The sequence below is a fragment of the Lynx rufus genome, unplaced genomic scaffold (assembly GCF_022079265.1).
Source record: "Lynx rufus isolate CCGP_SWC_20201006 ecotype Redwood Valley unplaced genomic scaffold, mLynRuf1.p SCAF_11, whole genome shotgun sequence".
NCBI classification, from domain to species: domain Eukaryota; kingdom Metazoa; phylum Chordata; class Mammalia; order Carnivora; family Felidae; genus Lynx; species Lynx rufus.
This window is the reverse complement of record NW_025814825.1, coordinates 39,733,954-39,750,094: the sequence shown is the minus strand read 5'-3', so window position 1 is coordinate 39,750,094 and position 16,141 is coordinate 39,733,954. Positions and strand designations below refer to the sequence as shown.

Sequence of the window (16,141 nt, the reverse complement as noted above, 5' to 3'; positions counted from 1 at the left end):
GAAAATTTTTAATATTTACTTAGATAAAACAATACTCTTTACATATTAATATACTTTATAAAAATAACTTTTTAATTTTTAAAAAAAAATTTTAATGTTTATTTTGAGAGACAGAGAGAGCAAGCATGAGCAGGGGTGGGGCAGAGAGAGAGGAGACACAGAACCTGAAGCAGGCTCCAGGCTCTGAGCTGTCAGCACAGAGCCCAACGCGGGGCTCGAACCCACGAACTGTGAGATCATGACCTGAGCCAAAGTCTGATGCCTAACCGACTGAGCCACCCAGGTGCCACCAAAATAACTACTTTTTTAAAACAAAAAAAATAGAAGAGTGACATTGTTTTATGGTTTTGCAAATCTCTCTACTGTGTAGATTAATAGAACACAGCTAGATTCTCATACTTGCCTCTGTATTCAATCTGTTACAGTATGTTGTTTTGGTTGAAGTATATGAAAAAAAAATCCAGCTTCACAGAGACATGTTGTTGGAAAAAGGAATATTTTAATAACCCGTTTAGATTCTTCTTTGATACTACACTAAAGTTCAACAAGTGGGGTTTCTTAAAGGTTAGCTGCAATGTGAAATCTAAAACCCTATCTAAGAATGTTTTATACTCCGTAACATTAACCATTAGTCTATCTTGCACTTTGAATCTTGCACTTTGAATGTGCATTTACCCCGGCACAATTTTGTAACATCTTATACTGGGAAATATTGGTTCACTGAGCTATGCAAATCTCCCTAACATTGACACATTTCATTTTACAACATTAAACACACACACACACACACACACACACACACACACACACATTAATATCACTACCAATATTATCAAAAAAAGTCTTTTTCGGTGGGGGGATGGGCTAAAAGGGTTAAGGGCATTAAGGAAGACACTTGCTGGGATGAGCATTGGGTGTTATACACAGGGGATGAATCACTGGAATCTACTCCTGAATACATTATTGCACTATATGCTAACTAACTTGGATGTAAATTAAAAAAAAAAAAAAAAAGTCTTTTAAGTATTAAGAAGCTAGCAGACTCATGGTGGCAGATACAAATGTTCCAAACTGCTAATTTTCACTTGAAAGCTCAAATGTTATCACTGGCAATGAAAGCTAACAGTTGGCTTCCTTAAAGTGACAGGATTTTACTTCATTCATTTTCAAGAAGAGCGTTACAAAATATCCACGTCTGAAAACCATAGTTTTTCTGGCATTCTTTCAAGTAAGAATAATATTCCGTGATAAAAGCAGCTAGGTTTAACTCACACCCCAAACAATTGCCTAAGGGCTTTTCCTCAAGACAACTCAGTGTGCAAGAGAAGTGCATACTTCCAATTTTGTCACACAGAATATGAAAAAGATATTCTTTTTTTTTAAAACATTTTTATTATTTATTTTTGAGAGACAGAGACAGAGCATGAGTGGGGGAGGGGCAGAGAGCGAGGGAGACACAGGATCTGAAGCAGGCTCCAGTCTCCAAGCTGTCAGCACAAAGCCCGATGCGGGGCTCGGACTCGAGAACCTCAATATCATGACCTGAGCTGAAGTCAGACGCCTAACTGACTGAGCCACCCAGGTGTCCCATGAAAAAGATATTCTTAAGTGGAACCTGAATTTTTTCCCATTACAACTGTGTGACAGTGACGACTACAATAACTAACAGTAGAATTTGGTGCCTCCATTTGATTTGTGTCAAGGCACCTGCAGTTCTACCTACCTGTTGCTTTGCATCACTAGTATATATGTCAACTCAGTGAAAAGGGCAAATAGCAACATACTAGCCAAGAGGGAGAAGCAAATAAAGTATCCAAGGACAGATGAATAAATGAACAAAATGCATTATATACATAAAATGGATATTCTTCAGCCTTAAAAGAGAAGGAAGCTTTGTCATATGCTACATATGGGTGAGCCTTGAGGATATCATGCTAAGTAAAACAAGCCAGTCACAAAAAGACAAATATTGTGAGTTCCACTTACATGAGAGATGGGAAGCAGCCATATTCATCAAAACAGAAAATAGAATAGTGGTTACCAGGGGTTGGCGCAGGGAGGGAAAAAAGTGGAGTTGTTGTTTAATGGGTATAGAGTTCAGACTTGCAAGATGAAAAAGTTCTGGAGATTGGTCAAATAACAATGTGAATACACTTAACAGTACTGAACTGTATACTTAAAAGTTGGTAAAATGGCAAATTTTATGTTATGTGTTTTTTTCCAATTAAAAGAAGGGCAAACAATCCCTATCAAAATAACACCAGCATTCTTCACAGAGCTAGAACAAACCATCCTAAAATTTGTATGGAACCAGAAAAGACCCCGAATAGCCAAAGCAATCCTGAAAAAGAAAACCAAAGCTGGAGGCGTCACACTCCCAGACTCCAAGACGTATTATAAAGCTGTAATCATCAAGACAGTATGGTACTGGCACAAAAACAGACCCTCAGATGAGTGGGACAGAAGAGAACCCAGAAATGGATCCACAAACATACGGCCAATTAATCTTTGACAAAGCAGCAAAGAATATCCAATAGAATACAGTCTCTTGAGCAAATGGTGCTGGGAAAACTGGACAGTAACATGCAGAAGAATGATCCTGGACCACTTTCTTACACCATACACAAAAAATAAACTCAAAGTGGATGAAAGACCTAAACGTAAGACGGGAAGCCATCAAAATCCTAGAGGAGAAAGCAGGCAAAAACCTCTTTGACCTCGGCCCCAGCAATTTCTTACTCAACACGTCTCCAGAAGCAAGCGACACAAAAGCAAAAATGAACTATTGGGACCTCATCAAAATAAACAGGTTCTGCTTTTATTTTTATGTATACACATATATACATATGTGTATATATATATACATATGTATATACATACATATATACACACACACATACACACACATATGTATACACACACACACACACACACAGAATATTACTCAGCAATCAAAAAGAATGAAATCTTGCCATTTGCAACTACATGGATGGAGCTGGAGGGTATTAAGCTAGGCGAAACTAGTCAGAGAAAGACAAATATCATATGACTTCACTCATACGTGGAATTTAAGATACAAAACAGATGAACATAAGGGAAGGGAAGCAAAAATAATATAAAAACAGGGAGGGGGACAAAACAGAAGAGACTCTTAAATATAGAGAACAAACAGAGAGTTGTTGGAGGGGTTGTGGGAGGGGGGATGGGCTAAATGGGTAAGGGGCATTAAGGAATCTACTCCTGAAATCATTGTTGCACTATATGCTAACTTGGATGTAAATTAAACAATAAATAAATTTTTTTTAAAAGGGCAAATAACATCTTAGTATTATTATGAAAATAGCTTTGGCCTAATTTTGGCCTCACAGACTCCCTGAAAAGGTTTCAGGAACTCCCAAGTAAACACTTTGACAACCACTGCTGTAATGTGACCTTCTTTTTCCCATCTGCTTCTCTACCTATTCCTCCCCCTTCCCTTCTTTGACATGACTTCCCAGGACCTGAATGTGAGACCGGAAACCATCAAAACCCTAGAGGAGAAAGCAGGAAAAAAACCTCTGACCTCAGCTGCAGCAATTTCTTACTTGACATATCTCCAAAGGCAAGGGAATTAAAAGCAAAAATGAACTATTGGGATCTCATCAAGATAAAAAGCTTCTGCACCGCAAAGGAAACAATCAACAAAACTAAAAGGCAACCAACGGAATGGGGAAAGATATTTGCAAATGACATATCAGACAAAGGGCTAGTGTCCAAAATCTATAAAGAACTCACCAAACTCCACACCTGAAAAACAAATAATCCAGTGAAGAAATGGGCAGAAAACATGAATAGACAGTTTTCTAAAGAAGACATCCAGGTGGCCAACAGGCACATGAAAGATGCTCAACATCGCTCCTCATCAGGGAAATACAAATCAAAACCACACTCAGATATCACCTCACGCCAGTCAGAGTGGCCAAAATGAACAAATCAGGAGACTATAGATGCTGGGGAGGATGTGGAGAAATGGAAACCCTCTTGCACTGTTGGTGGGAATGCAAACTGGTGCGGCCACTCTGGAAAACAGTGTGGAGGTTCCTCAAAAAATTAAAAATAGATCTACCCTATGACCCAGCAATAGCACTGCTAGGAATTTACCCAAGGGATGCATAGGGGCACTTGTACCCCAATGTTTACAGCAGCACTTTCAACATAGCCAAATTATGGAAAGAGCTTAAATGTCCATCAACTGATGAATGGATAAAGAAATTGTGGTTTATATACACAATGGAATACTACATGGCAATGAGAAAGAATGAAATGTGGCCTTTTGTAGCAATGTGGATAGAACTTGAGAGTGTTATGCTAAGTGAAATAAGTCATACAGAGAAAGACAGATACCATATGTTTTCACTCTTATGTGGATCCTGAGGAACTTAACAGAAACCCATGCGGGGAGGGGAAGGAAAAAAAAATTAGAGAGGGAGAGAGCCAAACCATAAGAGACTCTTAAAAACTGAGAATAAACTGAGGGTTGATGGGGGGTGGGAGGGAAGAGAGGGTGGGTGATGGGCATTGAGGAGGGTACCTGTTGGGATGAGCACTGGGTGTTGTATGGAAACCAATTGACAATAAATTTCATATTTAAAAAAACACAAAAAACAAAAGTTATCCAAGCTTTGGCACTCAGGAAAAAAAAAAAAAAGAAGCCTCCACTCAACAATGCTGACTCTTGTGATACTCACAATGATTTGAAAAGGCCTCCTCCTTCTGTTTTACAATGTGGAATGTCATTATTCCCTTTAAGCAGTTTGTTTATATTCCAGTATGCGCTCCTAAGACTTCTTTCCTATTTGTTTATTCCACCTCTGCACTTAGCCTATTAAGTTTCCCAAGAGCAGACATCTTATTTGCAGTATCTCCAACTGTCACAATGCTCCTCACATTTCCCTGACGCATAACAACCAACACTGACTGGTTTGGTCCTAGAGCTCACTGTATGGAGCTGCAGGTTTGTCAACTCCTCTATGTCTTTATTAGCTGTCTAGCTATACATACTCCAAATCAATTGGTCTCCTTTTCAGAAACTTTCAATGGCTTTCCAAAGCATCCTGTCATCCTCCTGGGTTCCTGTCAAGATAAGCAACTTTACAACTCTAATCTGCATGCAACTCAACTTTGCTTTCCCTTCTCTTAGAAGTCTCCATGTCGGGGCGCCTGGGTGGCGCAGTCGGTTAAGCGTCCGACTTCAGCTCAGGTCACGATCTCAGGGTCCGTGACTTCGAGCCCCGTGTTGGGCTCTGGGCTGATGGCTCAGAGCCTGGAGCCTGCTTCCGATTCTGTGTCTCCCTCTCTCTCTGCCCCTCCCCCGTTCATGCTCTGTCTCTCTCTGTCCCAAAAATAAATAAAAAAAACATTGAAAAAAAATTAAAAAAAAAAAAAAAAGAAGTCTCCATGTGTACATTGGCAGAAAAATGTCACCTGACATTTGAACATAAGGGAGTAAGAAAGGACCAGGCAGCAATTTTGCTACACTTCCCATTTGAATTTTTGCTCAATGGTTGCAGCCAGCAGGAAGTCTCCATTTTTCTCATCATGCATACAAATGAGTAACTGAAAAACAATTTTCCCCTCTTGGAAGTAATAGTATCACATCTTTCTGGAACTCTGACCTCTTCTGATCTAATCAGGCTTCTTACACTTTGCAAACACCGAAGGTCTTCCTCTGTCTAGGCTCCTGACACAGATAGATCGATGGTCCTTTCTTGCATTTGTGACTTGCAGTCCCGGCCTTAGCCATCATTATCAATTACTTGCATTGCTGGACTCTCCTGCTTTGCTGATATTACGCTAGATTAATTCCTAAAGAGGACCTAAAGCCCAAAAGAAAAGTTCCAAAATCTTTGGAATCCCTCACACCTAGTTTCCCAGGAGAGATCTGATTCACTATCACACATATTTACCCCCCTACATACATACATGCATACACCCTTTCTATTTGAGAAACCTGATTTCCCTCTAATCACTGCTGAGTCAATGAAAGGAAAGTTACTCACATATACATCACCCAAAATAAAACTCAAGACTGGCTTTCACTGCCACTATCCTGAAAACATTAACAGCATTAGGGCAGTAACTGACCAAACCATTACTTAGCTTACAAAATCAACACTAATTATGCCACTTCCAGAGTTCAAACAGAACTCAGCAATGCACCAAAAGTCCATTAAATGGCTCCCATCAGCATGGAGCCACCAGCTTTTTGCTGAATATCATCATAGTCTTTCAACCCCATTCAAGACTCAGAACCAAATATAACATTATAGAGAAAGCAGCTGTGCGCGACTGATGATAGTAATACATACCCAGGAAAGCATCTTGTAAGCTTATCTCCTAACAAGATTCACCAGAGCATTAAGGAGCATTTATAATTTAAAGCTCTGCTTATAAACACTATTAACACTGTTAAAGGACAAGTGAATAAAAGAATAAATGTCAATAAATGCCAAGTAAATGCCTTCAATTTCACCAGCAAAAGTCTCTGAATGGTTCTATTGTACATAAGAAGCCTGAACTTCATCTGCATATCCTGAAGCTTATCATTTTTTTTAACATCTATTCATTTTTGAGAGATGGAGAGAGATAGAGCATGAATCGGGGAGGGGCAGAGAAAGAGGGAGACACAGAATCTGAAGCAGGTTCCAGGCTCTGAGCTATCAGCACAGAGCCCAACGTGGGGCTCGAACCCACAGACGGCAAGATCATGACCTGAGCTGAAGTCAGAACCTTAACTGACTGAGCCACCCAGGCATTCCTGAAGCTTATCATTTTTATCCTAACCAAAAGCAATGTCTCTTTTCAACTTGCTTTAAACAGAATTGAAACTCCTAAGGAAAGTCAGTACTGAACCCACTGCTGATGCAAAACTTTTCACTCATAGTTATACCCCGATGACAAAGGAATATAAAGGCACCATCTTTCAATAGCTACCGAAGACATTCTCTGGAACAACAGTAAACCAGACAAATATTTCCCATCTAATGAAGACAGTAGTGGGGCTACAAAAAAGTGAATCATACTAACCATTAAGGTTAAGAAAAAATGTATTGTAGATACAGAACATTTACATAAGGATAGTTTACCATTTGTCTGGCACTATATATATGTATACATGCTAAAAGTGCCCCTTGTACTAAAAATTATTAATAAATTTTAACAATTTACCTAGCATCCAGGGCTAAAATTTTCCAATGGAACTCTGTGATATGGAAATATTCCCTATCTCTCCAATGGGATACCCGCTAGCCACCATAGGATAGCTGTGGCCAGTGCACACCTGAAATGTGACTAGTGCAAGTGAAGAACTGAATTTATTGTCTTTTAATTAATTTAAATTTAAACAGCCATTGTGGCAAGTGGCTACCCTATTGGATACCACAGTGTAAACAATAATTTTTGTTGAATAAATGAACAATGAATAAATAAATGTAAAATATGCATTAAGTCTGATGAAGTTGTTAGAGCACATCTTATAATATATGGCACATGCCAGATAAACAGTTGATTAAAACATATATCTAACAAAAATTATTCTTAAAAATAGCTTTGCTATGCATGTAGGGGTAGAGTGTATCTAGGAAACCTCTGTACTTTCGCTTAGTTTAGCTGTGAACTGAAAACTGCTCTAAAAAATAGAGTCTAGGGGCGCCTGGGTGGCGCAGTCGGTTAAGCGTCCGACTTCAGCCAGGTCACGATCTCGCGGTCCGTGAGTTCGAGCCCCGCGTCAGGCTCTGGGCTGATGGCTCGGAGCCTGGAGCCTGCTTCCGATTCTGTGTCTCCCTCTCTCTCTGCCTCTCCCCCGCTCACGCTCTGTCTCTCTCTGTCCCCAAAATAAATAAAAAACGTTGAAAAAAAAAAATTTAATAAAAATAGAGTCTATTAAAAACAAAAACAGCTCTGGATTCTACCCTTACTGACACCCACCCCATCACTCTCTAAATTTATCTTTTCTTAAATTCTAGTTCTGATGCAAACTTCCTGTTTTCTCCTTCCAGAAGCAATGTTGAGTAAATGTTCATAATAAACAAACAAAAAATACCACAACTCTTTAAAATTGAAACTACTGAGGGAAAATCCTCATACAGGCTTCTAAAATCCTGGGTCATATTGCCTGGAGGTGATATGCTAGCTCCACCAATGGCTGAAAAAAATTCAAATTAAAATATTTTTTTTTCCATTACAAACTACTGACCTAATTTCATCACGTGAATTGGAACAAATTGAAAAGATATGACTTTGTATTACATGTAATATACAAATCACAACCATAAACATGTGTCCTAAAATTTTTGTAAGCTGTTGAACTAAAGTGTTTCCATCAATTCCTAATTATTTGCTTGATCATTTTATCATCAGCTTGTGCTCACCAGTACCTAATCAATAGCAGCAGCCAGAAAAAAAAATTCTGGGAGGAAAATTTTAATTGGAGATAATGCTGCCCATAACCTTCAGTGTATATCTGGAAGGCAGAAGATGGAATTAGCGAACAGAAAAATCAAGTTTATTTCAAACAATAAGACTAACCCCCATGATGCAATAGGTAGTCCTAGATGCTTTTCTCTTTTAATCCAAATGACAAAACTATAAGGCAGGCATTTGTACCTCTACTTTACACATAAAGAAAATGAGATTCCAGGGGCGCCTGGGTGGCGCAGTCGGTTAAGCGTCCGACTTCAGCCAGGTCACGATCTCGCGGTCAGTGAGTTCGAGCCCCGCGTCAGGCTCTGGGCTGATGGTTCGGAGCCTGGAGCCTGTTTCCGATTCTGTGTCTCCCTCTCTCTCTGCCCCTCCCCCGCTCATGCTCTGTGTCTCTCTGTCCCAAAAATAAATAAAAAACGTTGAAAAAAAAATTAAAAAAAAAAAAAAAAAAAAGAAAATGAGATTCCAGAATACAAGATGTGCACAAGGTCACCCAACTATTAAACGATGGGTTGTTTAGCTCTAAAATTAATCCTCTTTCCCCTACACCTCAATACTTCCTCTCCAAATAAGTATAACTGAAACTTACAGCATGGTTCCCAACTTAGGCTGCACATTAGAATCACCTTTAGAAGGGGTTCAATTATTCGCATTATTTAAAGATCCCCAATGATTTAGATACATAAAATTTGAAAATCACTGATTTAACACAATTATTATATTTGTAATAGAGAAGTTTTAATAAAATGTGTAGAACTGCTTAACACTATAGAAATGGTCTGCAGAAATTTTGAATTATTCAGTCAACTTTTAATAAATTTCCTTTCTCCTGCCTCACTTGTTAGGGTATTATTGACTATTGTCATCAGTGTGCCCACATCTAATGACTAGCACATCCTTCCTACTACCACCATCTAATTTGCTGTTTATCTGCTGTGTTCTGAGACAGGAGAAAACCAAGCTAATTAAAACAGTGTGTAAAATAAAAGCAAACACAGTCTATGGGAAAGCCTATCTTATCAGTAAAGAACATGAGCTTGTAGTTCATGAACTTAGTGATAACAACTTTAGTTACTCAGGGCCTCTTCTGACTAACCTCTGATTCTTAACTTTGTTCCTGATTCTACATAGTTATACATAAACTATTCTCTCATTGGGAAATAATTATTCCTTCACATCTGCCTCCCTAACTAGATTATGAACCCGATGAGTTCAGGAGCCACGTTTTACTCATCTTTGTACCTTAGCATCTACAACAGTGTCATACACACAGCAAGCTCCCAACGAATGTTTGCTTCCAAATTCCAAAAGGGGCTGCCATGAGTGAAAGGTGATGATATATAGTAATTTGTGGCAATATGCATATAACCTTTCATTAAAGAATAGGAGCTCTAGGCTATATAGCTGCTGGTTGCTCAACCAGAGCATTATGGGTTATTAGGACTTTGGTAAAGTAACTACAGGCTTAGTCTGTGTGTCCCTTAGTTCTGCAGTTAATCTGTTGCTATTAATTCAACCTAAGTATTTATCAGATCTGGCCACCTGGGGCATAATAATAGACAGGAACTATCAGATCACTCTATCTCCCACATATCCCTCAAATGCATTTACTTCTCTCCGTTGTCGTTGCTTCCATCCAAGTTCAGGCGACCATCATCTCTGTACTGAGTATTCCTATCCATCTCCCTCCTTTCATGTTTATCCCACAATGCCACCAAAGTAAGCTTTCCTTATTTTTTAAAAATTTTTATTTATTTATTTATTTGGAGACAAAGAGTATAGCAGAGGAGGGTCAGAGAGAGAGGGAGGGAGAAGGGGGGAGAGAGAGAGAGAGAGAGAACATCCTAAGCAGGCTCTGACACTGTCAGCATGAAACCCACATGGGGCTTGAACTCACTAACTGTGAGATCATGATCTGAGCCAAAATCAATAGCTGGATGCTTAACAGACTAAGCCACCCAGGTGCCCCAAAGTAAGTTTTCTTTAAAAAGCAATTCCAATCATACCACTCTTCAAAGCCTTTCAAAGCTTTCCCTCTGCCCTTAAGAAGAAGTCTAAACCCCCTCAAATGACTTAATAAGCCCAGCGTGATCTACCTCTCCAGCCACATAGCTCACCACTCACTCTCTAACAGTCTTTATTATAGCCATGTTAACCTACACAGAATTCCATAATGATACCTCACTTTCTTCCGGTGGAAAACTGTGCTCAAGTGTGTCAAGAAAATCTCAATAAGCATTTAAAACCCTCAAATTATGGATTTAGTTCTCTGAAGCTAACAGGCTTCTTAAGGCCAATTGTTGACAACTATAGTCATCTAAACAAATGTTTCTCTTCAGAAAGAAAGAACAAAAAATATAAATAAATATAAATGAATAGTGCTACTAGAGAAGGAAAGGTTGAAAACATAAACATCTTGAGAAAAGGTACCAACATCTCCATGTCCTGGTACCTATTATCACCCAGCACATAGCAGCTGCTCAATAAATGCTTGATGAACGAATGAATGACCAAAGTGAATTGGAAATGAGAAATCCTGGGGACAGAACAACATAGAAATATTAAGGGAGTGATCACAGGTCCCAATTCTGACCAGAAAAGATAGAAGGAAAGGGCTGCTGGAGGTTTCCAGGAAGGGTCCTCTTCATTCATATACAAGAGCACAGAAGGCCTGTTTCTCTCCTGTGGGACATGAGTGAGGATGCATGTAGCCCTAGTTGCTACTGGCTGCTGTTTTGCAACAATTCAGTAAGCGGATGCTGTAGAAAACAGAGACAGAGATTCTCATCCTGACAGCCAATGTTGAACTTATTATGGTCCTTTACACCTGGACTTCTAGTCATGTGAGCCAATAAACTATCTTATCATTTAAGTCAGTTTGACTGTCACTTATAATCCAAAGTCTCCTGATACTGTCTGAGAAGGAATACAGAGAAAATCAAGTTGATGATGAACACAACATGTCATCATTTCATTTTGTAGCCTAATCAGAAATTAACCTAAAAAAAAATAGCAAAATGAATCACTGTTATAAAGGAATATAGATCTTCAATGCAACTGGTAAGGCATTAAAACTATATCAAATAATGGGGGGCCTGGGTGGCTCAGTCAGTTGGGCGTCCAACTTGAGCTCAAGTCATTATCTCACGGTTTGTGAGTTCAAGCCCCACATTGGGCTCACTGCTGTCAGTCTGTGAGCACAGAGCCCACTTTGGATCCTCTGTTCCCCTCTCTCTGCCTCTCCCTCACTGCGCTCTCCCAAAAATAAGTATTAAAAAAATATATATGTATATCAAATAATTCAGATGTATTTTCTGTAAAAAAAAAAAAAAGGTATTCATATCTCACTGGATGGAATTAACAGTAAGTTAGACTTGATAGAAGAAAATACTAATGAACTGGAAGGCACAGCAATATAAAATATCCAGAAAGAAACACAGAGAGAAAAAAGACTAAAAAAAATAAATAAATGAGCTGTGAAAAAGCTTCACATGGTTCAATATATATGTGATTGGAGACACCAAAGGAAAAGTGGAAGAGGAAAGGAAAAAATATTTGAAGAAATAATGGTCAAAATTCTTCTAATTTTGATTAAAAAACATAAATCCATAGATCCAATTATGACCATATCATAAGCAAAAGAACCATAAAGAAAACTACATCAAGGTATATTACAGTCAAATTGTTTGAAACCAGTGATAAAATCTAAAAAGCAGCCTGAGGAAAGTCACTTGATGTACAGAGAACAAGATTTAAAAATTATAGCAGACTTCTCCTCAGAAAGAATGTAAGTCAGAAGACAGTGTAACATTGTTTTTAAAGTAATGAAAGGAAAAAAAAAGATCAACCTAGAGTTCCATACCCAATGAATTTCTTTTAAGTTTATTTATTTATTTTGAGAGACACCGAGAAAGACTGCACAAATGGGAGAGGGGCAGAGAGCAAGGGAGACAGCAGATCCAAAGCAGGCTCCATGCTGACAGCAGAGATTCTGATGCAGGGCTTGAACCCACAAACTGTGAGATCATGACCTGAGCTGAAGTCAGACACTTAACCAACTGAGCCACCCAGACACCCCCCAACAAATATTTTTAAAGAGAAAGCAAAATGACTTTTTTAGTCACAGAAGGTGAAAGAATTCACCAACCACAAACTCATACTACCAGACTTGTTAAAGGAAATCTATTAGACAAAATGAATATCCCACCAGGTAGAAATATGAACTACACAGAAGAATGAAAAGGCCCAGAAATGGTAAATATACTAGCCTTTTTTTTCTTATTTTTGAAATCTCTTTAAAAGACAACTGAATGTTTAAAGCAAAAAATAACAATATATGGTGGAGTTCATAACATATGTAGAAGGAAGATGCATGACAATAATAGCACAAAGGCCTAGGGGAAAAGGTAAAGAGGTACACGGGAAGAGGAATTATATTACTTGAAGATAGACTATGGTAAGTTAATGACGTATATTATAAACCATAAACCCTAAAGCAACCACTAAGATAAAAACAAAAATAAAAACAAAATCCCCAGAGTTATACCTACTAAGCCAACAAGAGATAAAATGGAATATTTAAAATGTACTCAATTTATCCTTTCTTAATAAAAGCCCTCGAGAAAGTTGGGATAGAAGGAACATACTTAAACCTCATAAAAGCCATTTATGAAAAGCCCACAGCTAATATCATCCTCAATGGGGAAAAACTGAGAGCTTTCCCCCTGAGATCAGGAACACGACAGGGATGTCCACTCTCACCACTGTTGTTTAACATAGTGTTGGAAGTGCTAGCATCAGCAATCAGACAACAAAAGGAAATCAAAGGCATCAAAATTGGCAAAGATGAAGCCAAGCTTTCACTTTTTGCAGATGACGTGATAATATACATGGAGAACCCGACAGACTCCACCAAAAGTCTTCTAGAACTGATACATGAATTCAGCAAAGTCTTGGGATACAAAATCAATGTACAGAAATCAGTTGCATTCTTATACACTAATAATGAAGCAACAGAAAGACAAATAAAGAAACTGATCCCAGGGGCGCCTGGGTGGCGCAGTCGGTTAAGCGTCCGACTTCAGCCAGGTCACGATCTCGCGGTCTGTGAGTTCGAGCCCCGCGTCAGGCTCTGGGCTGATGGCTCGGAGCCTGGAGCCTGTTTCCGATGCTGTGTCTCCCTCTCTCTCTGCCCCTCCCCCATTCATGCTCTGTTTCTCTCTGTCCCAAAAAAAAATAAATAAAAAACATTGAAAAAAAAATTAAATAAATAAACGTTGAAAAAAAAAATTTAAAAAAAAAAATTAAAAAAAAAAAAAAGAAACTGATCCCATTCACAATTGCACCTAGAAGCATAAAATACCTAGGAATAAATCTAACCAAAGATGTAAAAGATCTGTATGCTGAAAACTATAGAAAGCTTATGAAGGAAATTGAAGAAGATATAAAGAAATGGAAAAACATTCTGTGCTCATGGGTTGGAAGAATAAATATTGTTAAAATGTCAATACTACCCAAAGCTATCTAGACATTCAATGCAATCCCAATCAAAATTGCACCAGCATTCTTCTCGAAACTAGAACAAGTGATCCTAAAATTCATATGGAACCACAAAAGGCCCCGAATAGCCAAAGTAGTATTGAAGAAGAAGACCAAAGCAGGAGGCATCACAATCCCAGACTTTAACCTCTACTACAAAGCTGTAATCATCAAGACAGCATGGTATTGGCACAAAAACAGACACATAGACCAATGGAATAGAATAGAAACCCCAGAACTAGACCAAAAAAGTATGGCCAACTCATCTTTGACAAAGCAGGAAAGAATATCCAATGGAAAAAAGACAGTCTCTTTAACAAATGGTGCTGGGAGAACTGGACAGCAACATGCAGAAGAATGAAACTAGACCACTTTCTTACACCATTCACAAAAATTAACTCAAAATGGATAAAGGACCTGAATGTGAGACAGGAAACCATCAAAACCCTAGAGGAGAAAGCAGGAAAAGACCTCTCTGACCTCAGCCGCAGCAATTTCTTACTTGACACATCCCCAAAGGCAAGGGAATTAAAAGCAAAAATGAATTATTGGGACCTCATGAAGATAAAAATCTTCTGCACAGCAAAGGAAACAATCAACAAAACTAAAAGGCAACCAACGGAATAGGAAAAGATATTTGCAAATGACATATCGGACAAAGGGCTAGTATCCAAAATCTATAAAGAGCTCACCAAAATCCACACCCGAAAAACAAATAGCCCAGTGAAGAAATGGGCAGAAAACATGAATAGACACTTCTCTAAAGAAGACATCCAGGGGCGCCTGGGTGGCGCAGTCGGTTAAGCGTCCGACTTCAGCCAGGTCACGATCTCACGGTCCGTGAGTTCGAGCCCCGCGTCAGGCTCTGGGCTGATGGCTTGGAGCCTGTTTCCGATTCTGTGTCTCCCTCTCTTTCTGCACCTCCCCTGTTCATGCTCTCTCTCTGTCCCAAAAAAAAAAAATAAATAAAAATAAAAAAAAAAATAAAGAAGACATCCAGATGGCCAACAGGCACATGAAAAGATGCTCAACATCGCTCCTCATCAGGGAAATACAAATCAAAACCACACTCAGATATCACCTCACGCCAGTCAGAGTGGCCAAAATGAACAAATCAGGAGACTATAGATGCTGGAGAGGATGTGGAGAAACGGGAACCCTCTTGCACTGTTGGTGGGAATGCAAACTGGTGCGGCCACTCTGGAAAACAGTGTGGAGGTTCCTCAAAAAATTGAAAATAGACCTACCCTATGATCCAGCAGTAGCACTGCTAGGAATTTACCCAAGGGATACAGGAGTATTGATGCATAGGGGCACTTGTGACCCAATGTTTATAGCAGCACTCTCAACAATAGCCAAATTGTGGAAAAAGCCTAAATGTCCATCAACTGATGAATGGATAAAGAAATTGTGGTTTATATACACAATGGAGTACTACATGGCAATGAGAAAGAATGAAATGTGGCCCTTTGTAGCAACGTGGATGGAACTGGAGTGTGATGCTAAGTGAAATAAGCCATACAGAAAAAGACAGATACCATATGTTTTCACTCTTATGTGGATCCTGAGAAACTTAACAGAAACCCATGGGGGAGGGGAAGGAAAAAAAAATGAGGTTAGAATGGGAGAGAGTCAAAGCATAAGAAACTCTTAAAAACTGAGAACAAACTGAGGGTTGATGGGGGGGTGGGAGGGAGGGAAGGGTAGGTGATGGGCATTGAAGAGGGCATCTTTTGGGATGAGCACTGGGTGTTGTATGGAAACCAATTTGACAATAAACTTCATATATTAAAAAATAAATAAATAAATAAATAAAATAAAATGTACTCAATTTAAAAGATGGGAGAGAAAGAGGGAGAGCAAAGAGCAAGATGTGACAAGCAGAAAACAAACAGCAAGGCAGATTTAAACCTAAGCATAATCAATAATCACATGAAATGCAAATGGCCTAAACACTTCAAATAAAAGGCAGACATTCAGACTGGATAAAAAGCAGTTATTTATAAAAAGACTGGATAGATATAAAATATAAAGAAATAAAGGCTAAAACTATAAGGATGGAAAAACATCTATAATGCTAACACTACTCAAAAGAAAGCTGAAGTAATTATATTAGTACCAGACTAGTAGATTTCAGGCCAAA

General features: G+C 38.8%; 1 protein-coding gene across 1 annotated transcript in view; it reads right to left on the bottom strand.

Moving 5' to 3' along the window:
* ENTPD7 (ectonucleoside triphosphate diphosphohydrolase 7) overlaps window positions 1–16,141 on the bottom strand; it is a 45,791-nt gene that overhangs the window by 27,300 nt on the left and 2,350 nt on the right. The gene's annotated exons all lie outside the window — the stretch shown is intronic.